This window comes from Psittacula echo, assembly GCF_963264785.1.
Source record: "Psittacula echo genome assembly, chromosome: Z".
In the NCBI taxonomy this organism is placed as follows: Eukaryota; Metazoa; Chordata; class Aves; order Psittaciformes; family Psittacidae; genus Psittacula; species Psittacula echo.
The window spans coordinates 75,758,403-75,773,859 of record NC_137742.1 but is presented as its reverse complement, the minus strand read 5'-3'; positions in this window follow the sequence as shown (position 1 = coordinate 75,773,859).

Genomic DNA, 15,457 nt, shown 5'->3' with positions numbered 1-15,457 from the left:
CCTGTTTACCTTAAACTTTGTAGCAACTATTGTTTTAGTAGAAGGAGAGTGTCATTAGATTGTGTCAGGGGTACAAGTTAGAGAGCTTACACCACTTTTCACAGTCCAATGTTCATCTGTTATTCAAGGAAAAGGTAGAAAGGTCAGGATCAGATTGCTATTGTACAATTCTCCTGAGATGAGAGCAGAAAGTTTCCTTGAGAGAGGCAAAATAAACCATGAAGAACAGTAGTTTATTTTTCAGTAGGATGAAGGGGGAATCAAAAGAACACATGTCTACAGCCCTAGACAGATTTTTGCAATAATTCAACTGTCTCAGTAGATTTGAGAATCATTTGAACTCATAGAGCATTTTACAGAAACGGGGAAGAGCAGTACCAATTTGCCGCGGACTGCAAAATAGTACAGTTGATAAAAGAACTGTGTGAATATTTTTTCAACTGTACTGCATTTTCATAAATTATTTTTAAATCTATTCATTTAAGAGAATTAAAGGAACCATAGAAAGCCAACTCTTAAATTGCTTTATAAGCATTTAATTGACCAGTTTAGATAACTTCATTACAGTAAGAGTTTAAATCCATCTGCACTCTTGGCTTATTGATAACACTCAGCTAAATTGTAAGCACATTTGAGAACAATGAAGGTTTCTGTTTCTTGCTTGGGGGAACTTCGCTTTCATAACAGAAGACAGATAAGTAGGTGCCTAAGTAAACATGGTTGCGGAAGGACAAGAGATAAGTTTGTTGTACACTTTCATGGCTAAATACATATAGATTTAATTCCCTAGTTTTGGTACCTAGAACTGTTCAAAAACAGTAGCCACCTACACACACATAACAGATGTTACCTAGCTTGATATACAAGGATGACAATTGGATAGATAGATCACTGCTCTTTCCTGCATCTTCAGCCACAGTTTTCTCCCATGAGCTCCCATTATATCCCAGAAAAACAGAGTTTTCAAGCAAGCCCACAAGGTCTTCACTTCAGTCAAGGTGTTTCTGGCTGAGGAGAGATGGCTTAAAAGCTGTAAAGCATTACCCACTCAACAACTCTTTTTTTGCTTACCCCAACACAGCTCAGCCACAAAGATTCAGAGCCCTTATTTCAAGAAAGGCAATTTCTCACACAGTTCAGACATCTAAGGGCAGGGGGAAAGCTGCATCAGTTATACTTATGCCCATGTAGGCTCAGTAATAAAGGTGATAATTCAACTGCATTTTTCTGTTTGAGAAAAAAAGTTATTGTTTATCTTTGGTTTAGCCTATCTGGCTAAGAAGAAAGACCTGCACAGTGTAGCCTGATTTTTACTCAAAAGAATATCACATATTTCAGCTGAAAAGTCAGCTGAAAAGTGCTGTGGGAATACCTTCTTCCATCTGGTTTCTTGAAATCTTGTTGGTACCAAAGAGAAGAACCACTCGAAACATGGCAGACTTGCAAAACAGAAGTTTGCCTTACTGCTCCAATAGTTACCTCTGTTGTTCAGTCTTTGTGTGGGCTGGGGAAAGCACTCCAGACCTCACATCTGCTGGTTTGTACAGTTACTCATTACCCCATTGCACTGAATGAGCAAAGGTTTATATCCCTTGGCAGCTTGGGCAGCCCAGTTTACATCTCCACTGGGTAACTGTTTAAGTGGTAAAAGCTGATCTTCCAGGTAGGTGTAGGAATGTCAGTGTTTCAGGCCACGGGAAAAGGCTTATAGGCTAAAAATGAACTATTAATACCATATTGTTAAAGTTTCTTCAGAATAGGTAAATAAGTTCTCTATCTTTTTCATCTGTAATTTTTTGCTGTATCACACTAGTCGGATTTGTTCTACAGTTTTGGATAGAGTAGAAACCACTAGCTTTCCACTAGTTTAATGCTTTTTTAATGGGTAGTCTGCTCCTGTAAATCAAAGTAGGAGGTTAAAAGTGAGACAGAAAGTGTTTGTGTCTGTGCACATGCAACAGTATGTCTTCTAGACAGTAGTTTGATCTGCTCTCTAGGCAGAACTGCCTAAAAATGACAATGTAAGATTTTGAAGATGAGATTTTAGCATTATAAAGGACCACAGTTTAGCTCACAAAGTTGGGGTTTTTTTCCTAGACATAGGAATTTCACTTAACCTAGAATCGTTTTTAACTTTCAAAATGAACTGAAACTGTACATGACTCTCACAGGAGTCAGGTAAACTGCTGAAACCTCATAGGCACTGTGTTCTTCTAAGGAAGTGACGTAAAAGCCACTTGATACAAATGCAGTTGCTGCAACAGTGTGATTACAGTGATTCCTGCCAAATAATACAGCCTTCTTTGTTTCCTTGCTGGAAGGTTTTGGAAAGAGGGATCATCTTTTAATTTTTGGATTCGAAAGCACCCAACTCCAAAGTGTTCTTGCTTCGGGGGAAGATTTCTGGCCACTACAGTTGCACAAATGAAAATAGTTAAATAGTTATAATTATATTGAAACTGGCTAATAAAGATACACAGTGAATATCACTTTGGCGTTTCATTTTGCTATGACCAGACATAAATAAATAACAGAGATATGTGCAAAGAAAATATTACTTTCTTCCAACTCCAGAGATTAAACAAAATGCTAGCTCTGATACATTTCTTTTTTCCACAAAGCAAATAAATTAATTATGACATCAGTTGGGTTTGGATAAAATTATGTGTTTTTATAAAGGCTTTCCTAAGTCCTTGCTTCTTTAGTAAGACAGAAGAGAAGACCATCCTAGTAAGACAACATAAATAAATCCAGTAAAGATGGTCAAAACTTGATATCCCTCTTCCACCATAAATAGAAATGTTTAAAAGGCCAGAGGGTAGATTTTCTTTATTGGAAAAGTAAGGATTTAAATGCGTTTTAAAATAAAGTTTAATCATTTACATTAAGAATTTACAATTAGTGCACTCACATCATGGTTTTGATTGGTGGCTTCTGATTTTTTTAGGCTCAGTAAAGGAGCTTAATTTTTTTACTCAAATTCTGAGAGAAAAATTCCTACAAGTTTCAATAAGATAAACACAACAAAAATCCAGTAATAACTACAGAAGACAGAAATAGATTTTGTGGGTTCAAACCTATTTGTGTCTCTTCATCCCCAATGCAGGTACCTGAGTATTCAGAGCACCAAATACTTCCTATTATGTCAGCAAAGTATTGTAAAATTACATATTTGGGCTGCTAATGAAAGGTTTGGACTGGAAGCACTAAGATATTTCATGCTAGTGACCATTTTTTTAGAGCGTTCACCTTCCATTTTTCATTTAATATTGCAAATTTTTCCTCATATTGGACGTGTAAAGTGCGTTTGCTATTGTTTAGGTTCTTTGAATGCATGTTTTTACAGACTTATGGTGAAATTATTTCACATTTTCCCTTGCATCGGCAACTTCATGCTGGGTTTCAAAATCCTTGGATGCTTTTATATAACTTCTTTTTTATTTTGTAACTTAGTCTTGAGTCCTTTTTACAAGATTAGTCAAGGCTGAGTCTGTGCCACTGGTTTTTATTACTAGTTCATGGGTATGTCTAGTTGCAGATTTGGTTTTCCACCCAAGATTAGGAAGTCATGATCCTTACATCTCCTCTTATATCTCCAGTTTGTCTGTACCATATTAATGACAAGCTTCAATTTATAACTGCCACTGAATTATGACCTTCAGCAGTATGATATTGCAGTTGGCACTGCTTATGGGACACCATTAAAAAATTCCATCTCATAGCAAGGCACCTCACTAAATGCATTATTTATCTCACTCTTTCTAGATCAGTGACTTTGACACTTTAAAGTACTTTAGGGTCTTAAAAAAAGCCCACATGACAATCAATACTCAGAATAAAGCAATATAATTTTAAAGCGTTTGTAATATATCTAGCCAAAGATGCTGTGATATTTTACAGACAAAAATTCAGGCACAGAAAAATGTGAGAAAGTGTCACATTGCTCTGGCAAGGCAAAACCTTCTCTTTAAGATTTTTACCAGTTAAGGACTTTTAAAATGAGCAAAATCAGTAATGTCATTTCAGAAAAATAAAAGAGGGTTGTGTTGGGCAAAGTCATACTGGGTTGTGGATTTCCACACAGAAACACCTGAAGCGTTTATGTGCCATGGTATGGCAGAAGAGGTAGATTATCAGTTACACTCTTTCTTCAGCATAGGTCTCCTATTTGGTGTACTCCCTACCTGAAGTCATGGTGAACTATTATTGCAATTAATTGTGCTGGTGGTGACTCCAGGGGTGGGAGGGGGTTGGTCCTGAGACACCATTAAAGGATGCCCATTGGATTTGGGCAGTCTAAAAACCTTTTTTGAATCTCTGATAGCTGTGCCCAGGTCTCAGAGAACAGTTTGCAGTGACTCATATGACTGCTATAGGAGAACAAGATGAATTTCAAGAGGAATTTCTTCCAGAAACAAGAACTGCTTTAGGCGTTACTAAGCATTAAGAGAAATTCTGATTACTCCTGTGGTTTCTTGCCTTCCAGTTCAGCTTGACACTGCTGTCAATATCCTATTTGCGATGGCAACTGTCATGCTAAGCTATGTGTCTCTATGCATTTAGATTCTAAGGGCAAGTGTCATCCCTGCCAATTTAAGCCACTGAAAATTCGCAGGCTTATCTAAATCAGCAGACTGTTCTCCCTGTGTGGTCACAGGGAAGACATAGACTTCTCACAACTGATTCATCCCATCCTAAGCCAGGGTTCTAGGGTGGGTGTGATAAATCACCTCTTATAGGTGCCTGTTTCTCTTCACAGGGTATGAAAAGAGCACAGAGGAGCATGGAGACAAGACAGTCAGCTCTCAGCTGCTTCATCTCAGCTATATAACCTCCCCTTGCACACTAGCAATGCCATATGGGAAGCATAAGGAACAGGGATGAATTAGTGCACATGACTAAGAGCTCAGGGAGAAATATTTTCACTCATGACCCTCGTTATATCCAGAAATGGCCTTGAAAATATAGTGGGATAAAGGCATCTGTCCTGGCTTCATGCAAGGAAAGGATAAATCAAATTTCTATTGTGAGATTCTAACTAGGAACCCTCTCACACCAAGTCCCTGCCTATCCCCTCTGTATCCTCCTCCCACTGCCATTGCCACTGCTGCTAACTGTCCTCACCCCACAGCATAGCTTGCAGCCAAGGAATAAACATCAGCAAACTGGGTACAGCCAATTCCGGCTGATGATGATTATTTCTACTGTCCAAACCTGCATGATCACTTAAAAATGTTTTGCAATGCTCTGCTTTTTAAAATCACAGTATTCTGCAGCACCACATTATGCAAACTTCAGAAAATCACTCAGCAAGCAGAAAAGGATGTGTAAAAACTTCTCATTTGCTAGAGAAGGGTGAGTGCCATTAATTCAAAGACTTGTCAGATTGAAGACTAGCTTTAGGCTTGGTTTGAAGACAGCTTGTTCACTGACTGGACTTTCTGGACTGCTTTGAACAGATATGTTTTGCAATATTTCTCACTGTCTTTCCTAGATGGAGAATTCAGAAATAAGTAAAAAACCTCCACGTTTTCAATTAGTTTGACACATAGTGATTGGATCCAGGCTAAAACTTTTCTCAGGATTTGTACTTGGACACATTGCATACATGGAGTGAAATTCACACTAGGTATTTATGTCCCTGAGTTTCAGACATGTTAGTCAGACTCCTTCTCTGACTAATTAAATTGCTATGAGAAATTTAAGGAAGTGGGTTGGGAGCCACTATTTAAAGAGCTGTTTTAATCTGTGTTTCCAAGGCATTCTCTATCCTAGCCTGGTCTCATGCAGAGATAAAACCACTGAATTGCTACATACAAATATTTGTGGCCTTTCAAGATTCTTTTCTTTTTACCCAAAACTTAACAGGAGAGAAAGCTAAGCAATAAGTTTGGAAGATTTTCTTTTTTTCTTTCTTTTTTTCACCCTAAAGAATGTAAAGACTCATCTGTAAGGATCTACCCCCAGCTAGTGTTTCTGAAAACCGGATCTGAGTCATGAAGAAAAATTACTCCTAATGCCACAATTAGGTCACTGAGTTCTACAGCACCCACGTCCCCTAACCCAAATTAATCTCCCTTCAGCCCATTTCCCACTGTGTCCTTCCACATTCTTCTGAGCACCAAAGTGCTCACTGCAGCTGCATGAGAACATCTCTTCCTATGGGAAATATTCGTGTCTCCAGGAATCACGATAGCAGCTCTCCCTCACCCTGTCCCAACATAATCATTAGAAGAAAGAAAAGCAATCATTCACAGATCATTACTGCCCACCCTCATCCTTACCCACCGTGAGAGCCCCCGTGGTCAGCAAACAACCAAATGTGAGAACAGACCTGGGGAGCTTTGACTTGGATCCAAGACTGAGTTTGTCCCTGTCTTGCCGAAGGGGAAATATAGGTATGGTTTAAACCATGACTCAGCTGGGCTCAAGAGTTGGTCAAAGGCTCTGTTGGGGTTGCACAGAGGGAGCAGAGTCAAAACCAAGGTGTTTGCAGGCTCCTATGTCCCAAAGCTCCTCATGGTGTAACTGGAGCAAGAGCAAGAAGCAGATCTCACCTACTACATGCCAATGAGAAGTGACTTCCCTGCTATAATGTATACAACCCTTCAACCTCATGCAAAGGCAGTTCCTTGTGGAGGCCTGTTAAATTTATCCATTCTTATGACGCTCTGCTGCTTTTTACAGAAATCAGCTTCCAGAAAGTAAAATAAAGAGCATTTAAATCTTCTCTATTCTTTTTTGTTGGCTCTGCTAGCAATGTCAGCTGATCATACCTTCAGGCTCAATTTTGGGCCACAGTTTTTTTGTGGTATTTGTCTGCTAACAATGATTTAGTGAGACCATGTGGCACTGAGGGGGACTGGCACCAGGAACAGGGCACACTGGAAGGGTGCTGACCTGCTGAATTTCTGTACACTCCCAGTGCACGGGGAAAGTTACACATGTAATAATAATTTCATGTTCATAAAATACATGGAAATCATACAATCATAGAAACAGACTGGTTTGGGTTGGAAGGGAACTTAGAGCTCATGCTGTTCCAAATCCCTGCCACAGGTAGGGACATTTTCCCCTAGACCAGGTTGCTCCAAGCCCCGTCCAGCCTGGCCTTGAACAGTGCCAGCGATGTGGCAGCCACAACTTCTCTGGGCACCCTGTGCCAGGGCCTCACCACCCTCACAGGGAAGAACTTCTGTCTAAGAGCTCATCTCAGTGTCCCCTCTGTCAGTTTAAATCCATTCCTCCTTGTCCTGTCACGCGTCCTTGCAAAAAATCCCAATTCAGCTTTCTTGAGGGCCCCTTTAGGTAGCAGAAGATAGAAGATAAAAGGTGTCCCTAGAGCCTTATCTTCTCCAGACAATCTGGTTTCCACCTCCTCTTCCTCAGAACAATTCCCTGCTATTTGTTCAGAGGAGGTTCACAAGCCCATTTTTGACAGTGCTACACCCGTTTCCTAAAATCCTGCTTCCCATTGTCTGATACAGCTCTTACCTCCCTGACAGCATCTCCTGGTGCAGATCCTGCTGCCAAATTAAACTCCATAAAAGAGAGCTTTGATTTTTAACTCTCCAGCCTTCTCATAAGCTCAATTTCCTTCATTATCATGGGTGATTCCTCCACCTTCTCATCAAATGCTCAAGCACAATAGCCAGTCCACACTGCAGGTCATGCCCTCTAGTTTGAGAATATCTGAAGATTTAATCCTTCCTGTCTATGTCATATTAAAGACTGTATCATCTTGTGAAACGTCTACACAGAGGGGTAGTGTTAGGCAAGCATTGACTTTCCAAAGCAGGTGGGCACAAGCCTGGAAACCATGCAATGGCATTAAAGGGATATTATGCCCAAGTAACATGGCCTTCTGAGAGGCCTGAGAAACAAATTTTCACTCCTGCCCAGCCTCCTGTTATAGCTTTTCCTCTGGCCTTGACATCAGTTGCATCGCTATAACTCGCACTATTCACCTCCACTCATCATATTGCTGCTGGTGATCCTAGTGTGGTCCTTCAGCTGCACATTGTCCTCTATGTTCTTCTCCTCCTCTTCATCAGGCCTTCTTGCAGCTATCATGCCTGACACCTTGTCACACAGAATGCAGAAAGAAGTCATTGAAATTATAAGTCAATCCTGCTGCCCTCTGTAGAAAATATGGGGTCAATTTAGAAAGCATGAAATTAATCATCCGTTTCACAGCTGCTTTCTCACCGCTTTGGCCCTCTCAACCACGGAGAATTCAGTCTTGCTCACTAAAGCTTGCCATACAGTGGATTTGTCTGCAGATTGCTCCTTCAAAGTTTCACCGCTTAAAATGGTTTGATTAATTTAAGAGACTTTTTTTTATATTTTTTAAATATTACTAACCCTAACACCAATGTGTGCATGTAACATACAAGCAGCCAATCTGACCCTCTAAAAACTTGTTAAACTGCAGTTTCTGAGTCTTCTTAGGTTAAACAGCTCACTAGACCATCTCACTAACCAGCATGAAAATTAAAACCAATGGGAATTCTCAGCAGCTTCTTCATTTTCTTTTCGAAGGATTAATGCCAACTCCTTTATTTGGTTATGAAGAGCTCCCATATCTCTCAAAACTATTAAGAAGAGCAGAGTTTCTTTTTCTGACTCCTGTCTCCCTTCCTTTTCTAACAAGCACACACGTACTGGCTAAGTAAGGGGCTATCACCGGATCTGTGCTGCAGTATCAAGTTGCAGTGTGTTTGCAGCCTGGCTGCAAGTTCAAGCTGGAACTAGATGACTTACTTACTTCACCACAGTTTCTCATGACATCTCGGTATTTAATGTCCCAGATCTCACTCCATCTCCTCTCTGAGGAGAGCAGCTTTTATTTAATTGCCTCAAAATGAATACTTGCCTAATTGTTCCTAGCAGATGCTTGGATGAAAGCCTGTGAGAAAGCATATAGGCTGTAACACTGAATGAAGGAACACAAAGCACAGTAAAGCAAAAACTTATAACTCTTTGTTACTCTCTAATCCCATCAAAACAATAAATTTATATTTTAAGATACTTAAGTAACAAATTAAGAACAAAATTTTGCTATATGCTGTTTCCTCACCCCTTCTGCTATATAGAATAAGATCTTGAGGCAGATTTCTTTAATGCAACAATTTAAAGAGAAAGGGACGTATTTTCAAAGCACAGTTTCAATAGGTCAGTTAGAGAGCAAAAGCCATAAGTGAGAGGAGTACATACAGTATGGCCACAATGTGCAAGTAAAGAATACATCTGTGGAAATCACACTGTAAATGAAAACCTGGTAAACACTAAGGGTTACATTCAATTATTTAATATTCACAGGATTCAAAATTGTTCAAACCACACTTGACATCTCTCATTCCAAACATTACCCTTGCTCAAAGATTCAAGACCTTCCTCTTCCTCCCATCAATAGTTGCCTCAGGGTTATATTATTTATTTCTAGCTGCTTTAATTTTTTCAAAATGGTAATGTTATTTCCATCTTTTCTGTGCTACAAAGAGTGCTTCTGGACTAACTTTCCTCTCTGCCTTTAAGATGGGACTGTCTGTCAATCTTGCACAAAACGTGGACTCAAGTCCATCTCTGCCACTTACTGTGTTATTTTTGCAGTTGTGGACAGAAACTTGTGCTAAAACTCCTAATCTGAAATGGAGGATCAGACTAAAAAACATGACTAACTGTTGACTAATGTTTTTAGCTAAATAAGAAAAAACAGAATTTCACATATTCATTTCCATTCTTTGAATACTTTTTTGCTGTTAAAGCACCTAATTTTTTTACTTTTAAATAGTTGCTTGCTTGCTTACTCTTTTTTGGAGGGGAAACGTTAAAAACCAATAAAACTGTTGTTAAAGCTAAAACACATTTTGATTTTCCATTTCACTTGAAATATTAAAATATGTCCAGGCCAAATATATCCAGCCTCCCGCCCCTCAAAAAAACCCTGTGTTTGCAGCTTTTCAACCCATCTGCAGAGACTGAAGTCAACCATCCTCACAGTTTTTCATTGCAAAATCCAGCCTGAACCGTAGTCCTATCTCACAGACGTGTCACATTGAGAATTCAGGACACACAAAGAATTGTAAGATTGCCCTAGCTGATCACTTCCTGTCATTAGATGAATGATGTAGCTCAGCACAACAGATGCTAGATCACAGAAATAAACAAGAGTTTGGTTGCACTGTTCCAGGTCTACAAACACAGACAAGTGCAGGCAACAGGAAAACCCATATTCAGCCCAAAGCTTGATATGTGATCAAGATGCTGATTTTGACTGTATGCACTTGTGGAACCTGCTGAAGTCAAGACACAACATGCTGAAATTGCCACAGGGCAGCAGCTTTGGGTTCTGATACAGTGCAGAAATCAGACTCTCTTAAGCTGAATTCATTGCACGTGTCTCATAATATTCTATATTCTAGCAGGTTAGATGGTATCTTTCTGTTTAAACTGTGTGAAAGTCTCATGAATTCCAATATCATAGAGTTCAAATAAATTTGCTTAAGAGGTAAGGTTTTTTAACATGCCCTTGGCAACTTTTCAGGGAATAAACTTAATACGTAATATATAGCAAGAAAAAAAATACTTGGCCAAGCACTATTTTAAAAATGGAGTAAAACTCATAATTTAAAGTTTTGTTGGTAATTCAAATGACAGAAATATTATTCTGCCTACAGTCTATTATGAGATATTGCATATCTTCTGTTGGGAGTCAAATTTAAAGAACAGAGAGTGTAACTTCATTTACTTCAAAATGCAGTTCATGTAGAGTATGCATATAATATGCACTTACTCTGATGTTAAATGCTAGAAATGAGCGGTTCCTGTAACTTGGAAAGGTATGAGGAGGTTCTATTCCCAGCCCTGCTCCCCCCTCACCCCTCCAACCCCAAAAATAAAGAATTTTGGCAGGCATTTCTATTGTAGATGTTTCTATATATGCTGGAAGCTCACAAGAAAGCCCCAGCTATTCCCTCATCATCATGAACTCAAAACAATATGTGAATACCTAAACTTTACTTCCTAAATATTAACATAGGGATGTGAAAAAAAAGATGCTGAGCAACATGGACAGAAGAACATAGATGTTTTTATTTCTGAATATTGAAAGATATATTTGAGTGTGGCTCCATAACACTGTTTCTGTACTACCTTTATCCCAGCATCAGATCACTACCTCATCAAAAATTGCTATTGAAATGGTTTTTGAAAAAGAAAATTCATGACTATGGAAGAGCTCCTTCCAGGTCAAACCAGTGTAGCTATTCTTACTTTTGTCTCTGGAACAGTATAATTTTACAGCTTCCTCTGAAAAGTTAATTCCCTGTAGAAATTTCCTATAGGAAAAATTATCTTGTGTTGTAAAACACTAGAACAATGTGGAGTGAAAATAATTCAGATGATAGCTATATTGACAGTTTGTCATAGACGGTATTGCTAGCAGTCATACAGAAAAAAAAAATGAAAATTAAAATTAAAATTAAAAAGTAGCAATCTTGAAAAAAAAGAAATCTTGACTCTGTTGAAATGTATGGAAAGTTGTCCAAATATGTGGAAAGGTGTACAAATGTTCACCAGTTGTACATGGTGTAACAGAATGCTACCTTAGATCACCATAAAGACACTTTAAATTTTAATGTCATTTTCCTGAATAGTAATTATTATTTTGGGGTTGATTTTATTAAAATTTATTATGAAAATATTAATTTTTTAATAAAAAAAAGGGGGGGCTTATTTCAAGTCAGCTGTCAACCTTTTAAGAGCAAAAGAAAATTGAATTTTTAATATTTTAGCAAGTAGAAGCAATCGTAGGGTTGTGTACACTGGAAAATTTCTGCCGCATAATAAATTGTTACAAGCATGCTAACCTTGCAAATTAGGAAACAACAGTGTCTGCTAGGATAAAGAGAGATTTAGAAAAGCTGATGACTTTTGGTCTGCATCAGAGCAGAGCTTCTTGGTCTTCTTTGCTGTGATATCTTGACATAGAGGGAGGGGTGGTGGAAGGGAGTGTTATTTTTTTTAATTAGTAGCCTGGAAGCAGATTAGTTAGATAATCTAAATAACCCAAACAGTGTTTTAGAATTTAAATCAAATTTGTCCATTCTGAAGTTATCTGAAAGACCTTAGACAATTATATTAAAAGCTTTGGCTAAAAAAACAGCTTAGATATGCTGGCCATTTTCTAACTCTTGGTCTCTCCTGAAGCATGTGAGTTCTGTCAGCTTTCTTCTCCATATCAAGAACTCCTTCTCCCTTTTATTTGATATGTGCTGCTGAAATCAGTGAGTTGTTAGAGGAATTCTGTGCTCAGAACCTCAAATAAATCAGGAGAAATTCCACCACCAATATTTGACATGCACCTCCAGTACAAAACCAGCAAGACGGACCAGGAGTTGGGAGACTTCTGTAATATATCACAAGGCAAAATAAGTGCAACTGGATACTGAAGCAGTTTCAGCTCTCTGAAGAGGGTGGAACCAGAGACATTGAAGTTGCAGTTGTTCTGGCATCACTTCTCTGTTAAAATAAATTATTTACAGTGCACAGTAGTAAGCTGCAGACATTACAGTTCCCTTAAGATCTTTCTTAAAATAAAATTCCACAGTAAACAGATATAATTTATTTCACAACTCACACTCCAACACAATTTAATCTGGAACATTCTACAACTTTTACTTCATTTTCCACTTCAAAACATTGTCTGTGAAATTTTGCAGGTTTTCCCTCTTCCTTTCTCATTTGGGTCTGATTTTTATTCCCAGTTGACAAAAACTTTCTTTTACCAGTAACTCATATATTCTGCCAAATGCAAATGCTTTCTGACTCTGATGTGCAGATACTTTGCAACTGGCCTTTCTATGGGTCACGACAGCCACTGAGACTTTATACAAACCATCTACATACTACAAATCCCACACACTGATTCCCTTCCAGATATGATGCTGTTTCATAATTACATACCTTTGAATTAAGTCTACCTAAAATAACTCTACCTGTGCTCACACTATACAGAAACTTGGCATTTCATTTGGAAAAGAATCTGTCCTCTTTTCTCTTTGAAAATGCTTATGATGTTGTGAATGCCCAATCCCTGGCGGTGTTCAAGGCCAGGTTGGATGGGGCTTTGAACAGCCTGGTCTAGTGGAAGGTGTCCCTGCCCATGGCAGGGAGGTGGAACTCGGTAAGCTTTAAGGTCCCTTCCAACCCAAATCACTCTGTGGTTCTATATAGTGTATTCCACTGCTTTCTGATAGACCCCAATATCAATGGCATAAAACAAAAATATACTTTGAGAGGAATTACCCCAATTTGTCCATGCAATATATGTTCAATGTTACAATACAGAATTTTTCACAGGAAATACCAAATGAAGTCCAGGAATAACTGATGCTACGCTTCTGGTTATTTGCCAGTAAATAAACTTGCAAGAACATTTTTGAAGAAGGAGCTCAAGAATGGCAGAAAGAGTCAGAAGAAAAGAATAAACTATTATAAATAGAGGCAAAATTATTTCAATTTTTTAAGATGAGGAACACTATGAAGAATTTCAAAGGATTTGAAAAAGCTACCACTATACATCAACCTGGCAGATGAAAGACATGCAAAACAACATGTATTGCAAGAAATAATGTCTTGTACAGTAAGAAAACAATCCCTAAAAAATTCTGGTGACACTATGGAGAGATCCGTGAAAGTGTCTTTTGAAATGTGCCAGAACAGATGTGGTGTGTTAAGGATATATGAAGCATATGTGCATAAAATAATACCAGAGGGATTATAGAGTCACTCAGTAAACCAGTGGGTTACTCATCTAGAACTCTGGCTACTGTAAAAAACATGCTGCAATAATAGAAGGGTCTCAAAAGAATAGCGTAACAACATGAAAAGGCTTCCATAAGAAAAGAAACTGAAAATATCTCCCATAATTATTTCACATGGGGTCAGGGTTATTGTTTGTGTAAGTGTTAGGGTTAGGTATTGTTAGGATTAAGGTTATTAGGATTATAAGGATTAGGGTTAGATTTAGGGTTAGGGTTAAGTTAGGGTGAAGGTTAAGTTAGGGTCAGGGTTAGGGTTAGAGTCAAGTTTAGGGTTAGAGTATGGATTAGGGTTAGAGTTAGTTTAGGGTTAGGCTTAGGGTTATGTTTAGGTTTAGGTTAGTGTTAGGGTCATTATGGTTAGGGTTAGGTTTATTATTTTTTGAGTTAGTGTTATGGTTACTAGTGTTAGGGATTTTTTGAGTTATTTTTATTTTAGATTCAGGGTTAGGTTTACGTTAAACACATTGGTTTAGGGTTATGATTATTTTTATTTTTAGAGTTAGTTTACTGTTAGGGTTAGTTTTAGTGTTAGGTTAGTTTTAGGTTTTTTGTTTGGTTTAGGTTTTTAGGTTTTTTTTCGTTTAGGCTTCTGTCTTGGGTCAGATTTTGGGTTAGTGTTATTTTTATTAGATTTAGGCTTAGGCTTTGTCTTAGACTTATGTTTTGGGTTAATGTTAGGATTGGGCTTGGGCAGTGGTTATGCTTGTGTTCAGGATTAGTTTTATGGTTAGGGTTTGGTTAGGGTTAGGTTTAGGGCAAGTATTAGGGTTAGGTTTGGGATTTGGGTTAGGTTTTGTGTTAGTTTTAGGCTTATTAGTGATAAAGTTACAGTTATTTTTAGAGTTTATGTTAGGTTTAGGGTTAGGTTTAGGGTTAGGGATAGGTTAGGGTCGGGTTAGGGTCAAGGTTAGGGTTAGAATTATTGTTAGGATTCAGGGTATGTTTTGCATTAGGAATATTCTGCTTAAGGTTAACATGAAGGTTTGCTTAGGGTCAGGGTTAAGGTTAATTTTAGTGTTATTATGGTTAGAGTTAGGTTTAGTTTTAGATTTAGGGTTAGGTACTCAGAAGGGGAGAAATGATATTTGGATTTCATGACTCCATTATCTGAGAAAGTCATTGCTTTGTGATTTCCCAAAATAATTATAAAACCAAGCAGCTCCTCTGTTACCTGACTGCAACTAAATAAAGGCTAAAGTACATTTTTTTTTTTTTACAAGATAAGAATAAAGTTGTGAAACACTTTGTCTCAGGGAAACATTGCAACCTAAAACCTACCATAGGTCCAAAATGCATAGGACTTCCTATGAATAGTATGACCACCTCGGCTGATATAAGAAGCAGTGAAGCCACTGTCCCTGCAAAATCGGTACCACCATGATAAGGAGCTTCATACAAATGCCACAAAAAAATTATCAGCTGGTGTGACCATCAAGAATAGGGTGGTCCTCAGCATCTTTTTTCATATCTGTCTAGCCCACAGCGTTTGGGTCCTATCACATCCCACACCACACTGTGGACACCACTGCCACTCTTTCCTACCCCTCCTTCCCAGTAAGTGTTGCAAGTCTTGAATTAAAACCTACATATCTTTACTGTCTACATCCTTACGACTGAAGTAAAAATCATGG